At 39.6% G+C, this 16204-nt stretch overlaps 1 long non-coding RNA gene across 1 annotated transcript; it reads left to right on the forward strand.

Moving 5' to 3' along the window:
- The first annotated feature begins 5777 nt into the window (after positions 1-5777).
- LOC147705739 (uncharacterized) lies at positions 5778-14977 on the forward strand. Its single transcript, XR_015297320.1, has 3 exons — positions 5778-5898; positions 7227-7349; positions 14871-14977. It is a non-coding gene; the product is annotated as an uncharacterized LOC147705739 (long non-coding RNA).
- The last annotated feature ends 1227 nt before the right edge of the window (positions 14978-16204 follow it).

Below are 16204 nucleotides of genomic sequence, written 5' to 3' on the forward strand. Positions count from 1 at the left end.
GTAAGGATAATCTCTGTGTTTGTCTCTCCGTCCCACTTTCAAAAAGGCCCAGTGCTTGAAGTGGTTCAGAGTCCTTTACCATTCCTCCTCCTGCTTGCCTTGCAGTCATGAATTCAGATAGTAACCTGCTACATAACTTCTTATATTCCATCCTCCTGTGCGGTCCGCTTCCACAAGGACATTGGACCTGAGGCTCTCTGACATCATAAAGCTAAAGCAAGATTTAGTGTGACATGAGGGCCAATCGGTTGCCTAGAAAGCTGACATCAAAAAGCTAAAGCAAGATGTTGTCTGATGTGAGGGCCACTCTGTTGCCTAGCAAGCAGCAGGATACATTTATCTTGGTAATGAAATAAGTAGTAGGATAGACAGGCTGCCCAAATGAAAACTAAAATGGTAAGATTGAATAAATTAGGGCATTTTTTGAGACTTCTAAATTTGTATGAAGGTAAGTTTGAGCATAAGAGTCTCAACTTCACTATTGCTGAACCAGTAGGAATTGCCTAAAATGATGATGGTGAACATGCTATTCATAGCTTTTATTATTCCCTTTAACTGTAGCATAACTCTTCCTCGCTCAACTGATCAGCTGGCTTAATTGCTACTGGTGTACCATACCCTAAAAGTAATGAAGTGAGATGGGTACGCTGCCACTTGGCTGGCAAAAATATCTCTTTATCTATGTCCTAATGTACATGCTACATTTTTTTAAGAGTGTTAGCAAATGAGGCATGGGATTCAGAGTAGTATGTGAGGTTAAAAACACAAATTGAGATTTGATTTTCTAACGTGCAGTTGATTTTCACAATAATACAGACTCCATAGAATTGATCTGTTTACCCTTTGTAAAAATCAAGGATTTTTGTACTGTTTATACTAAATATGCTAACAGTGGACTTTTCCATCTGCAGATTATACTGAATGACCATCAGTGGCAATGTTTCACAACAGAATTTCTCTGCATTGCCGTGAATGAAGAAAAAAAGGCAGTCTTCCGGCATATAGCATCATTTGACCAATTTATACGGTAAGTAAATCTCACAATCATTCCTTAAGGCATTAAAAAGACTTTCACAGCATTTGAATGTCCTCAGTACCTTCCAGTGGAGGCCTGTGCTTGAATATAATTTCTGTCAAGATAGAAGCAATATGGATCACATTGTGTTGATCATGATAGTTAATAAAAGGTTGACTGCTTCCAAGGCTACTAAAGCCTGATTTAGATCCCAATGCTAGCAATGTTCCATTCAAGGAAATTGCTGCCTTTGTGGCTGAAATGCACTATCTCACTTTAGAACAATATTGTTTCCTTCTCACAGAAGGAAGCTCATTTAACGTCTTCCCCTTCACTCAATATGTGGGACTCTGATACGTAAGATGGATTGTTAGTTAGGATAATCTCTGTTTTTGTATCCCCGTCCCACTTTCAAAAAGGCCCCAGTACTTGGAGTGGTTCAGAGTCCTTTATCATTACCCCTCCTGCTTGCCTTGCAGTCAGGAATACAGATGGTAACCTACTACATAACTTCTGATATCTCATCCTCCTGTGTGGTCCGCTTCCACAGGACAATTGGACCAGAGGCGCTCTGACATCATAAAGCTAAAGCAAGATTTTGTCTGACATGAGGGCCAATCTTTTGCCTTGCAAGCTGACATCATAAAGCTAAAGCAAGATGTTGTCTGACATGAGATAAGTAGTAGGGTAGACAGGATGCCCAACTGAAAACTAACATGGTTAGAATAAAGAAATTAGTTTGAGCATAAGAATCTCAACTTCACTATTGCTGAACAGGTAGGAATTGCCAAAAATGATGATGGTGAACATGCTATTCATGGCTTTTATTATTCCCGTTAACTGTAGCATAACCCTTCCTCGCTCAACTTATCAGCTGGCTTAATTGCTACTGGTATACCATATCCTAAAATTAATGAAGTGCGATGGGTATGCTGCCACTTTGGCTGGCAAAAAGATCTCTATCTATATCCTAATGTACATGCTACATTTGATTAGAGAGTGTTAGAAAAGGAGGCATGGGATTCAGAGTAGTATAGTAGGTTAAAAACGCAAATTGAGGTTTGATTTTCTAACGTGCTATTGATTTTCACAATAATATAGACGCCATCGAATTGATCTGTTTTCTGTCTAGAGGGCCACTCTGTTGAGCAGCAGCTGACATCTTGAATGTTAAGGAAGATGTTGTCTGACTCAAGAACCACTCAGTTGCCTAACAAGGAGTAGGATACATTTATCTTGGTAATGTTAATGTTAATGTTAATGTTAATGTTATTTGATATTTGTTAAGCGCTCGTACGCCCAGAGGCTTCATGGCGCTATAGGAAGGAACAGGCCTACTCCTTGTGCCTAACAAGGAGTAGGATACATTTATCTTGGTAATGAGATGAGTTGCATGGTAGACAGGATGCCCAACGAAAAGATGAGATGTTAAGAAGAAAGAAATTAAGACTTTATTTAGACATACACATTTGCAGTCTCAAATTCACCGTTGCTGAACTGATAGGATTTGGCTAAAGAGAAGATGGAAATGATGCTATTCATAGTTTCTATTATTCCCGTTAAGTTTAGCATAACCCTTCCTCTCTCAACTTATCAGCTGGCTTAATTGCTACTGGTGTACTGGTGTACCATATCCTAAAACAAAGAAAGTGAGAAGGGTGGCTGGCAAAAAGATTTATATCCCAATGTACGTGCTACAATTGTTTAGAGAGTGTTAGCAAATGAGGCAAGGGAATGCAGAGAAGTATGAGAGGTTATAAACACAAATTGAGATTTGATTTGTTTATTGAGCTGTTGATTTTCACAATAAAACAGACTCCATAGTATTGATCTGGTTACCCTTTATAAAAATACAAATTTTTGTATTGCTTATACTAAATGTACTAACAGTGGACTTTTCCATCTGCAGATTATACTGAATGACCAGCAGTGGCAGTGTTTCACAGCAGAGTTTCTCTGAATTGCCGAGACAGAAGCAAAAAAAAAAGGGAGTCTTCTGGCATACTGCATCATTTTACCAATTTATGTGGTAAGTAAAACTCCCAATCATTCTTTTAGGCATTAAAAAGATATTAATAGCATCGGAATGTCCTCACTACTTTATAGTGGGCGCCTGTGTCTGAATATAATTTCTGTCAAGATGGAAGTAATATGGATCACATTATGTTGGTCATGATAGTTAATAAAAGACTGACTGACTCAAACTCTACTAAAACCTGCTTTACATGCTGGTGCTAGCAATTTTCTATTCAAGGAAATTGCTGCCTTTGAGACTGAAATGCACAATCTCACTTATGAAAAATAGTGTTACATACTCAAGGAAGGAAGCTCATCTAACCTCTTCTCCTGCACTCTGTATGTTGGACTCTGATACTCAAGATGGATTGTTGTTAAGGTTAATCTGTCTTTGTACCTCAATCCCACTTTCAAAAAGGACACAGTGCTTTGACTGGTTCAGATTCCTTTACCATTCCCTCTCCTACGTGGCTGGTAGCCATGAGTACAGATAGTAAACTACTGCATAACTTCCGATATCTCATCCTCTTGTGTGGTTAGCTTCCACAAGGACATTGGTCCAGGGGTGTCTGACATCATAAAGCTAAAGCAAGAAATTGTCTGACATGAGGTGTCATTCTGTTGCCTAGCAGTCTGACATCATAAAGCTAAAGAAATATGTTTTCTGACTAGAGGGCCACTCTGTTGGATAGCAGTTGGCATCATGAAGGTAAAGGAAGATGTTGTCTGACATGAGAGCCACTCTGTTGCCTAACAAGGAGTAGGATACATTTATCTTGGTAATGAGATGAGTTGCAGGGGTAGACAGGATGCCCAACGAATAGATGAGATGGTAAGAAGAAAGAAATTAGGACTTTATTTATACTTACACATTTGTATGAACGGAAGTTTGAGCATAAGAGTCTCAACTTCACCGTTGCTGAACTGGTAGGATTTGGCTAAAGAGAAGATGCAAATGATACTAATCATAGTTTCTATTATTCCTGATAACTGTAGCATAACCCTTCCTCTCTCAACTTACCAGCTGGCTTAATTGCTACTGGTGTACCATATCCTAAAACAAAGGAAGTGAGAAGGGTGCGCTGCCACTTGGCTGGCAAAAAGATTTATATCCCAATGTACGTGCTACAATTGTTTAGAGAGTGTTAGCAAATGAGGCAAGGGAATGCAGAGAAGTATGAGAGGTTATAAACACAAATTGAGATTTGATTTGTTTATTGAGCTGTTGATTTTCACAATAAAACAGACTCCATAGTATTGATCTGGTTACCCTTTATAAAAATCTAAATTCTTGTATTGCTTATACTAAATGTACTAACAGTGGACTTTTCCATCTGCAGATTATACTGAATGACCAGCAGTGGCAGTGTTTCACAGCAGAGTTTCTCTGAATTGCCGAGACTGAAGCAAAAAAAAAAGGGAGTCTTCTGGCATACTGCATCATTTTACCAATTTATGTGGTAAGTAAAACTCCCAATCATTCTTTTAGGCATTAAAAAGATATTAATAGCATCGGAATGTCCTCACTACTTTATAGTGGGCGCCTGTGCCTGAATATAATTTCTGTCAAGATGGAAGTAATATGGATCACATTATGTTGGTCATGATAGTTAATAAAAGACTGACTGACTCAAACTCTACTAAAACCTGCTTTACATGCTGGTACTAGCAATTTTCTATTCAAGGAAATTGCTGCCTTTGAGACTGAAATGCACCATCTCACTTATGAAAAATAGTGTTACATACTCAAGGAAGGAAGCTCATCTAACCTCTTCTCCTGCACTCTGTATGTTGGACTCTGATACTCAAGATGGATTGTTGTTAAGGTTAATCTGTCTTTGTACCTCAATCCCACTTTCAAAAAGGACACAGTGCTTTGACTGGTTCAGATTCCTTTACCATTCCCTCTCCTACGTGGCTGGTAGCCATGAGTACAGATAGTAAACTACTGCATAACTTCTGATATCTCATCCTCCTGTGTTGTTCGCTTCCACAAGGACAATTGGTCCAGGAGTGTCTGACATCATAAAGCTAAAGCAAGAAATTGTCTGACATGAGGTGCCATTCTGCTGCCTAGCATTCTGACATCATGTTGGATAGCAGCTGGCATCATGAAGGTAAAGGAAGATGTTGTCTGACATGAGAGCCACTCTGTTGCCTAACAAGGAGTAGGATACATTTATCTTGGTAATGAGATTAGTTGCAGGGTAGACAGGATGCCCAACGAAAAGATGAGATGTTAAGAAGAAAGAAATTAGGCCTTTATTTATACTTACACATTTGTATGAACGGACGTTTGAGCATAAGTGTCTCAACTTCACCGTTGCTGAACTGGTAGGATTTGGCTAAAGAGAAGATGCAAATGATGCTATTCATAGTTTCTATTATTCCTGTTAACTGTAGCATAACGCTTCCTCTCTCAACTTACCAGCTGGCTTAATTGCTACTGGTGTACCATATCCTAAAACAAAGGAAGTGAGAAGGGTGCGCTGCCACTTGGCTGGCAAAAAGATTTATATCCCAATGTACGTGCTACAATTGTTTAGAGAGTGTTAGCAAATGAGGCAAGGGAATGCAGAGAAGTATGAGAGGTTATAAACACAAATTGAGATTTGATTTGTTTATTGAGCTGTTGATTTTCACAATAAAACAGACTCCATAGTATTGATCTGGTTACCCTTTATAAAAATCTAAATTCTTGTATTGCTTATACTAAATGTACTAACAGTGGACTTTTCCATCTGCAGATTATACTGAATGACCAGCAGTGGCAGTGTTTCACAGCAGAGTTTCTCTGAATTGCCGAGACTGAAGCAAAAAAAAAAGGGAGTCTTCTGGCATACTGCATCATTTTACCAATTTATGTGGTAAGTAAAACTCCCAATCATTCTTTTAGGCATTAAAAAGATATTAATAGCATCGGAATGTCCTCACTACTTTATAGTGGGCGCCTGTGCCTGAATATAATTTCTGTCAAGATGGAAGTAATATGGATCACATTATGTTGGTCATGATAGTTAATAAAAGACTGACTGACTCAAACTCTACTAAAACCTGCTTTACATGCTGGTGCTAGCAATTTTCTATTCAAGGAAATTGCTGCCTTTGAGACTGAAATGCACAATCTCACTTATGAAAAATAGTGTTACATACTCAAGGAAGGAAGCTCATCTAACCTCTTCTCCTGCACTCTGTATGTTGGACTCTGATACTCAAGATGGATTGTTGTTAAGGTTAATCTGTCTTTGTACCTCAATCCCACTTTCAAAAAGGACACAGTGCTTTGACTGGTTCAGATTCCTTTACCATTCCCTCTCCTACGTGGCTGGTAGCCATGAGTACAGATAGTAAACTACTGCATAACTTCTGATATCTCATCCACCTGTGTGGTTAGCTTCCACAAGGACATTGGTCCAGGGGTGTCTGACATCATAAAGCTAAAGCAAGAAATTGTCTGACATGAGGTGTCATTCTGTTGCCTAGCAGTCTGACATCATAAAGCTAAAGAAAGATGTTTTCTGACTAGAGGGCCACTCTGTTGGATAGCAGTTGGCATCATGAAGGTAAAGAAAGATGTTGTCTGACATGAGAGCCACTCTGTTGCCTAACAAGGAGTAGGATACATTTATCTTGGTAATGAGATGAGTTGCAGGGGTAGACAGGATGCCCAACGAATAGATGAGATGGTAAGAAGAAAGAAATTAGGACTTTATTTATACTTACACATTTGTATGAACGGAAGTTTGAGCATAAGAGTCTCAACTTCACCGTTGCTGAACTGGTAGGATTTGGCTAAAGAGAAGATGCAAATGATACTAATCATAGTTTCTATTATTCCTGATAACTGTAGCATAACCCTTCCTCTCTCAACTTACCAGCTGGCTTAATTGCTACTGGTGTACCATATCCTAAAACAAAGGAAGTGAGAAGGGTGCGCTGCCACTTGGCTGGCAAAAAGATTTATATCCCAATGTACGTGCTACAATTGTTTAGAGAGTGTTAGCAAATGAGGCAAGGGAATGCAGAGAAGTATGAGAGGTTATAAACACAAATTGAGATTTGATTTGTTTATTGAGCTGTTGATATTCACAATAAAACAGACTCCATAGTATTGATCTGGTTACCCTTTATAAAAAAATAAACTTTTTGTATTGCTTATACTAAATGTACTAACAGTGGACTTTTCCATCTTCAGATTATACTGAATGACCAGCAGTGGCAGTGTTTCACAGCAGAGTTTCTCTGAATTGCCGAGACTGAAGCAAAAAAAAAAAAAGGAAGTCTTCTTGCATACTGCATCATTTTACCAATTTATGTGGTAAGTAAAACTCCCAATCATTCTTTTAGGCATTAAAAAGATACTAATGGCATCGGAATGTCCTCACTACTTTATAGTAGGATCCTGTGCCTGAATATAATTTCTGTCAAGAAGGAAGTAATATGGATCACATTATGTTGGTCATGATAGTTAATAAAAGACGGACTGACTCAAACTCTACTAAAACCTGCTTTAGATCCTGGTGCTAGCAATTTTCTATTCGAGGAAATTGCTGCCTTTGAGACTAAAATGCACCATCTCACTTATGAAAAATAGTGTTACATACTCAAGGAAGGAAGCTCATCTAACCTCTTCTCCTGCACTCTGTATGTTGGACTCACGTCTGAGTATACCCTCCCACACTTAGTGTGGATAAAATCGATTTTGGGAAAGGTGATGGACAGAGTTTCTGAATGATGCAGAATACTCCTACCCAGTCAAGAGATCAGAGCTTGATCCATCACCGTTTTTTAGCTCACTGCACCATCCCAGCTCAGAACCTGGCTACATGCAAATTAGTCTGTTCCTGTCCCAGTGCATGATGGGAACAGGGCAAACCAAACTACCAAGCCAATTCTTATACTGGGAAGGAGACAAGCCGCACTGTTTCATCCATTTTCTGAGATTTGATATTCAGTTAGTTTTAATATGGATAGGGATAAGGTTGCTTCAGAACTTTTTGATAATTTAGCAAAAGGCATTTCATTGGTCAGTACAGCCACTGGTAGCAACACACAACGTAAGGAAGGACTTAAAGAGAAGTTAATTAAGCTGGAAAGATTGAAAAAAACAGAAAACTCACATTGGTGGGACAGCGCAACCTTGAAGCAATACCTAAGGCTGAACAGAGTTCCCAGGGGACTCCGCTCGCAAATATTTCCGACATTCGATGACCTTGATGACGACCTCCTGGGCAAAAAGGAAGAAACTCTGACTATGAACCCTAATACTCTAATCCACATAGAAATAGAAAACGCCGAACGTAAAGTGACCAAGCTACAAATAGAAATCACCAACCTAGGAAAAGAGATTGTGGCTTCTTTTAGATCATATTCCTCTGAGAAGAATTACACTATCTGCAAAACATCAAAATTACATCAAAGAAAGAAAAACAAAACAATTGAAGTGAGACGAGGCAGATTACAAAGAGGGTCGAGTGTTTACATTCGCCCGTAAGTACGACCGATTAGTACAAAACCCTCCCAAGACAAACCGTGATAAAGTAGAGACAGCTTCTGTCTCCTCCAGTTCATCAACTTTAAACACAATACTTACAAGTGTCAGCGAATCAGAGAACCAAGGCCAGTCCAATCCCAAAGCAACAGGATCCAATTTTTTGAGGGGAGTACAGACAATCAGATGCGAAAACAGAACCCAACAGCGGTAGGTTACAGGAGACAACAAACCCGGAGAGGGAAAAGAGCTGGAAAAGGATTAATACAAAAAGAAACTGAGATCAGAAGACAGGAAGAAACAAAAATTGATAAAGAAGAAGTCCAAGTGGTAAACCTTTCATGCACTCCAGTCACCAACAATATGATTTCTCTTTTAAGCAAAGGCCTCAGTTTCAACCCCCATGAGTCAGGGGGCCCGTGCAGATCCAAAATTGATCTATTTAAATTTATCCTGGGACTTAAAATAAAAAACACTTTGCACTGATGCCTACCATCACTGACAATGTAATAAGTACCTACAATAGTAATTTTTAACACACTCAGACCTTCAATGAGCTTAAAGAGACACACCTTCTTCTGTCCATAATTGACACAGATGGCAACCTCATGCAATCATTGTCTGAGAATCTATATTACTCTCTGTTGGTGCCTAGCCTTGCCTTGCCGACGATGGAGCCGCAGCCAGAGCAGTCGAGTGCAGAGCCGATCCACAGCTCTCTACACCGATCTACAACGTGTAAACGGCGTGTGAACGCCAGATGCCGGCCGAAAAACAAACAGCACGAGAAGCGGCGTGCGACCCGCCGGGGGGGGGGGGGGGGAACCAGAGCCTCGTATAAGCAGTGGGACGATTAGATACGTGGCTTTCGTGCGACCCAGCCTCCCCCCAGCCGCCCCTTCGCCTCGCGAAGAAAGAGTAGTTGGTGAGCTCTCACAGGCATCGATAGTACCCACCAGCATTACCAGGATTCATCTAAGGCACTAAAGGCATGCTTGATAGTGGTCCTGCAGCCGGTGGGGGGGCCAGGTACAGTTTGGGAAGGCGTGACAGTATTCGAAGAGTCAGGAGCCAGAATCCAAGGAAGGAAGGTGCCATTCACGCTACGAAATCTGGGCTCATAACCATAAGTAGAAGATTAATTGCCCGGAACACAGGGAAAACAGGAAGGCCACCTGGGAGAGGACAACAAGTGTGGCAAGGCAGGCTGGTGGACACAAGGCACAACAGAGGTAAGTGAAAGAGCTAGCAATTTACAAGTTAATTTTGAGCTGGGAAACTAATTAAAGCAGCATCTGAGACATGCATCAGAGATAAGTACACTACAAACCAAATAGATGGCCCCGAAAAGAAAGCAAAAACTGCGCAAAGATGAAAGCACAGAGGGGAGTGAGTTAATGGAGGGCTCAGTGTCATTGGAAGAGAGCCAGGAAAGCCAGGCCTCCGCCATAGACAGTAGCAAGGCCTCCGCCATAGACAGCAGCAAGGGGCGACGCAAGAAAAGAAAAGTAAAAAGGGCAATTAAAAACATCACGCAAGCCAAAAGGGATTGTACTTTGAAGCGGAAAGATAACACAGCAGTCTCCAAGTCTATAAAGGACTTTGTAGGGAAACACTACAAATCTACAGAGCCGGCAATAAATTTGGATTACGAGGAAGATGAGGAGGAGAATGGCGCGGAGGTCAGAGAAAACACGGGGGTAGTAGAGGAGAATCAGTTAAGGAAAGAAATGGGAGAATATCCCGAAGAAGAAATAGAGGAGGACCCAATACTGATAAACCTCACCCTTTTGAGTCAAAATCTTCAAATAGCAGCACCTCGTCTTTCATCATCGCCAAAAATGTGTTCACTGCAATCCTCAAAAAATGAAGGGCAAAAAGGAAATAAAAGTCAGAGCCGGAGCTTTGTCTGGAGAGGTGCGCCAGATCAAGATCAAGATCTGCAGCATCTAAATGGCCAAAAAAACCAAATAGAGCAGGACGCTATAAGAACTGGAAGTCTAGCCAATTCAGAAAGGGATAACCCACAGGACTTGGTCCTCTCTGTAACGCCCTCTTCCTCGTTGATGGATCTAATATTGATGTTACAGAAGACATTACAAGGAATTCTAGAAGTAACATTGTCAAATAATGGAGTGTTGAAAGATCAGAAACTGTTTCTAAAAAATATTGAAGAGGAATTGGTGGGGATTAAGAGCCAAATGCCAAATATGTTAAGACCAGTAGTTACCCCCCAGCCTATAGAAGAAAGTGTAGAGAATGAATCTGCAGAGGCAAACGTGGTAAAACAAGTAGCTTCCCTTCAGCACATAGAACAAAGTATAGTGAATGAATCTGTTGAGGAATTAGATAATGTATATATCGCCAGACGCCCAATGTTGATAAAAAGGCTTGGTGTGTATGTAGTGGCACCCACTAGAAATAGGGTAGACAAGAAGCGGGTCCCAAACATATCAACAAAGAGAAAAGGGAAGAAACTGGAGGGGGAGGCACAGTCAGGCCAAAATGCATTGGCTCCGACCTATGTACCGATTGGACCCTCGCAATCGGAGCTTAAAATAACTAAGACCCCAAACCTGCAGGAGGGGAAAGTAAAGGGATGGCCCCAGGGAGACCAAAGGGTAGTCAGTTAAAACATGAAACTCCCAAGAAATTATTTGAGGTGGATAACAATAAATGGGTATACCTGGAACAGATACAGGCTGTGCAAAGGGGAAAGATGGTAAGAAAAATGAACCCCCTAAATAGGAAGCAGATTCTGACCGCATTCGCCAAATGCAGCAGCCTGAGTGGGATTAGTACAAAAGATCTGAGGCAGGTAGGCTTTGTTGAAAATAAAAAGGGTAAGGAAATAACAAAAGTGTCACTTCACTCGAACCTTGTAAAAATGGCAGTTCTAAAAGCTACCAGTGAGATAACCCAAGTGGGAATAAGGGTAATACCAGAGAGGGAAGTAAAAGTCATCTCAGGCAGTACTTTTTTAAATTGCCACACAGGTCTAGGGAGAAGACAGGTGAAGTTAGTAAGAGACAACGAAGAAGACTGTAGCTGGGTGAATATAGTGATAAATAACACAGACTCCAATTACCCCCTGAGGCATCATTTCCTAAGTAGAAGCTATGTGGGAGACCCCAACGAGAGATATATGGAGGAAGGGGCTGAAGAGGGTGGCTTAAGTGAGGTAGAATAGGATGGGGGGGTGTCGCAATGTCTAAGGCTCGTAACGTGGAATGTAAATGGCTTAGACAATGAGTTAAAGCAAGAATATATAAAGGAAGCAGTAAACAAAGTGGAAATTGCCTGCCTACAAGAGACTTGGACATGCGACGAAACCCCAATCATCGAGGGATATCTACAATTGAGCCGTCCGGCCACGAGAAAAAGATGTCACCCATCGGGGGGTTAATGATTCTAGTCTCAACAAAAGTATTGAGAGAAGTAACATCGTTAAAAACGAAATGTAAATGGTTACATGCTTGTAGACTAGAATTATTGACCATGGATGCGAGAAATAAAATGTTGACTGTGATAAATGTTTATATATCAATGAAATAATGCAGCAGAATATGAGAGTGAGATGGGATATTTTAAAGAGGATGTTGACCTGTTATTAGAAAAATATGCATCAGACGTACTGATAATTATGGGGGATTTTAAGCACAAGCTAAACCCAAAAAAGGCAGACTTCTGGATTAGAGAATTACTTGATGTATATGGAATAAACCACGCTAGCTTTCCAGCATGTGAGTCCTCGAAACAGGAGATGGAATTAGTAAACTTTCTAGGAGGTAGGGGACACCTATGTCTGAATGGCAGAATGAAGACAGATTGCCCAGCAGGGAAGACCTTTAAAATAGGTTTACAGAATTGTCCAATTGACTATATGTTTATGCCAGCTTGAAATTTCCCTCTAATACGGAAATTCAAGATAGTCCAAAAAGAATTTAGTGACCACAATCCACTTCACTTAATGATATTTAGGGGAAGAAATATGCCTAGAGACAAAGTGATCCCACAGGATGTCGAGTACCCCAAGCGTGTAACGACACGACTCACTGAGGAATACCAGGAAAAACTGAAGGCACTGCAAATTAAAGTTGAAACAGAAGATTTAGAGAGAAGGAACTTGAAATGGTTTGTAGAGAAGATAGCTCAAGTGGTTCAGTGCCTAAGAATAGAATTAAAAAAGAATAAAAAGAATAATACAAAACCCCCCGGTCAGTCAAGTAAAATGGTTCTCTGTTTAGTTCCAATAGAAAAAAAAGGGAGATACGGGCAGCACAAAGAAGGCAAACAAAGGATTTCACCCAAGAGAGAAGTAAACGTATAAACAAACTGAAAGTAGAATTTAAAAAAATAGTAAGTGATGCAAAAAGGTCATATAAAGAGAAATGCTGGTCAAACCTGTTAGAAGCAATTGAAGATAAAAATCTAAGACAGTTCTGGAAAATGGTAAAGGCAGCGTCTGGTCCAACAGATGGAGAAATGAAATCCGTTGTCAGTGAGGCAGCCAATCTCGCCTGTCATCTTAGAATGCTTAGAGTTCTGGCACTTTTCCGTTTTAAGCATATAAAAGTAAATGTGGTCGAAATGCCACGTTAGCCTGCAAGATGTCACCATATTGCAAAGACGTTTCTTTAATAGAGTCCACGCTTTCATATATATGCGAGTTATAAACTCATGTCTGTCCTCAAAAGACTATCGGAGTTAGACTTGGCACATTCCGCCTTTTGGGTGCACGAAAATGAATGCGGTCGAGATGTTATGCTAGCCCGTAAAACAGTGCAACACTGTATAGCCGTTTTTTATAAAGTCGCTGTCGATAAAGTTTTTAACTTTCGTACATATATTAGTTAAAATGTTAGTCGTTTACAAGATAAAGGCTGAATAGTGTTGTAAACTATTTAACTAGAAATGATTCAGTAATACTCGCATACTATCTTTATTGGCAGCATTTGCTTATCAGAAACACCTGTTAGACGACTCGAATGAAATTGATGCACCGCTGTGATTTAATCAGAAATCTCCTAGCGGTTCACAAACGGATCGTATATATCAGTACAATTTGTTAGGTAAGACCTCACAAAGAAATAGTAATAATCCAGAATACCTTAACTCAATATCACGCCGCTAAATGTTTGTTTTAATATTGTCAGCAAATTAACGTATCAGGAAACATTACTGCCTACTTGACGGTGACAGGATCGTTTCAAGCACACCTATCCAAACTGAAATGATGGCCTATCGTCTTTTTGAATAGCTTTTTCTTTTAAAAGGTAAGACTATTGAATTTAAGAACGGTTACATGTTTAATCGTCATTCTTCTTTGTGGATACCCACATGCAATATCGTTCTGTATACATTTCTCTTTAGACTGGTTTTACGAAATTGGATGCGCGCCACCAATAAAGTTACATATATTTGAATATCAGACCAAAGGCCTCGAAATATCAAAGGTGACGTGAGAATTATTATCATTATCCATCAAAATAGGATTAGAATGAAAAGACAAATAAGTAATTTAAATACCTTTACTAATATTGCAACAGTTTTTAAAATAGAAATCCTGCTTACGCTGGAGGAGACCGTGTTTTATTACTTTATATTCAGAAAAGCGAATCATTTATGAAACCTCCTAAAGGTGAGATTCAATATGCCTCCAGTTTAGAAATTTCAGAGGAAGTTACATTAATTAATTAAGAAGTTTCATAAAAAATAGAAACTTTTGAGTTTAAGACTTGCTGGCAATTTAGTATAAATCTATAGAAATAAGGAAATTGTTACCGTATATAACATATGTAGAACAAGATTAGTTCTGGTCTAAATTTTTTTATTTTGAGGCAAAGATAGGAAGCTACAGTACATAAAAAGATTAGGGTGAATCCGAGATCAAAGAAACTCCAGAACCCTTCGCCCCGCAAACCCCCTCCCCCCCATCCTCCCCCGTTCCCCCCCCCCCACCCCCTCCCCTCTCACATCCTATATAAAGTACCATGGCACTAAGACCTATTTATCTCTTTTATCTTCTTCTTTAACTTCAACTGTGATTAAATACTGTTTCATTATGTACAAAAAATATTTTCCATTTTACATTGTATAATTCCTTTGTACTGTGTTGTATATATTGTTTTATTGTACATAATATGCTTTCTCCTGAGAAATGATTGTCAATATTTTTTTTCTCTCTTGGTAAAAATAATTTGTGTTACTTGTCCTAATCTAGCGGTGTATTAGTGTTATATCAGCTATCTGGCAAAAAGTTATGTAGAATGATTGCAAACTACTATAAATGTTTATCATTAAAACACAAGATTAAGTAACCTAATATAATATACTTTCAAATTTTAGAATCATGATGAAATTGTCCTGATGAAGACACATTGTATGTGTCGAAACGCGTCGACAGTCAACAGCACTTTTATGAGTTCTGGGAATCATCAATGCTTTGAAAAAATCTTTTTTCTCTCCCCGAACATTATATATTGTCATGATTGGATAATTGTTTCATTTTTTTACTTATTTTAAAATAAAATTTCTGTATGATGTACATGTCTATATCAATTTGTATCAATATAATTAATTACATTTTCTATGTTATCATAATATGTGGTTACTCTTATTACTTTTTTCTTGTGTATGCTTCATCACCTTACACCATATTTTCTGCCAGCCATTTGTTGTTTTTGCCTGGGTATTTACCTTTGCCATAAGCAGCCTGGGAGGGATACAAAAGGGAATTGTATGGGGCACGAGTCCCCCGAGGAAAGCAAGAGCCCCTAAAGTGGCAGGAAATATCTGAAGATTTTACATCAGAGTTTAATGAAAAGCAAGTAGAGTTTATAATAAGAGAACTGAAGCTAACTTGTGCGGCAGGCCCAGATAACCTTCCCGCAATAATATTAAAGTCAGAGGTAAAGTTATGTTCCATATAATACTATCAGAAGGCACAATGCCATTAAATTGGAAGGGCGCAATAATCAGGCCAATCCATAGGAAAGGGAGTATGGATGCACCACAAAACTATAGACTGATTAATCTACTAGATATAGGAGAGAAGGTATTTTCAAAAATCGTGCTAAATCGACTCAACACATGGGTAAAGGTGTTTCAAATCGTACCCATAGAACAAGGAGGATTTAGGGAGGGGCACTCAACGATAGACCACGGCTTCGCATTATGGGCAATGGCAAAGAAGTCAACGGAACAAAACGGCACGTTATGCTGTTGTTTCGTTGACTTCCGAGCAGCTTTCGACTCAGTAGATCGGGACTGCCTATGGGAAACACTAATGAAGGAAAAAATTCCCAAAGACCTACTGGCAATAATAAAAGAACTACACCAAGGAAACTGGGCCCAAGTAATCAGGGATACTGTGGGGTCATTGACACAAAAAATAACCAATGCAAATGGCCTGTGACAGGGTTGTGTTCTGGCCCCACAGTTATTCTACATATTCCTGTCAGACCAACCGGCCCACCTAGAGGTTGAGGGTAGCGCAAGTCCCAGAGTGGATGGAAAAAAGGTGCCTTGTCTACTTTACGCAGACGATCTGGTAATAGTAGACCAGACGGAGATAGGCCTCCAAAGAAAGTTGAACTCATTTAATGTATACTGTGCTAACAAATTTTTAACAGTAAACCTAGACAAAACAAAGATTTTATGCTTTGGTAAAAAGGCAAGTA

Source organism: Lissotriton vulgaris, chromosome 7 (genome assembly GCF_964263255.1).
Source record: "Lissotriton vulgaris chromosome 7, aLisVul1.2, whole genome shotgun sequence".
Classification (NCBI taxonomy): domain Eukaryota; kingdom Metazoa; phylum Chordata; class Amphibia; order Caudata; family Salamandridae; genus Lissotriton; species Lissotriton vulgaris.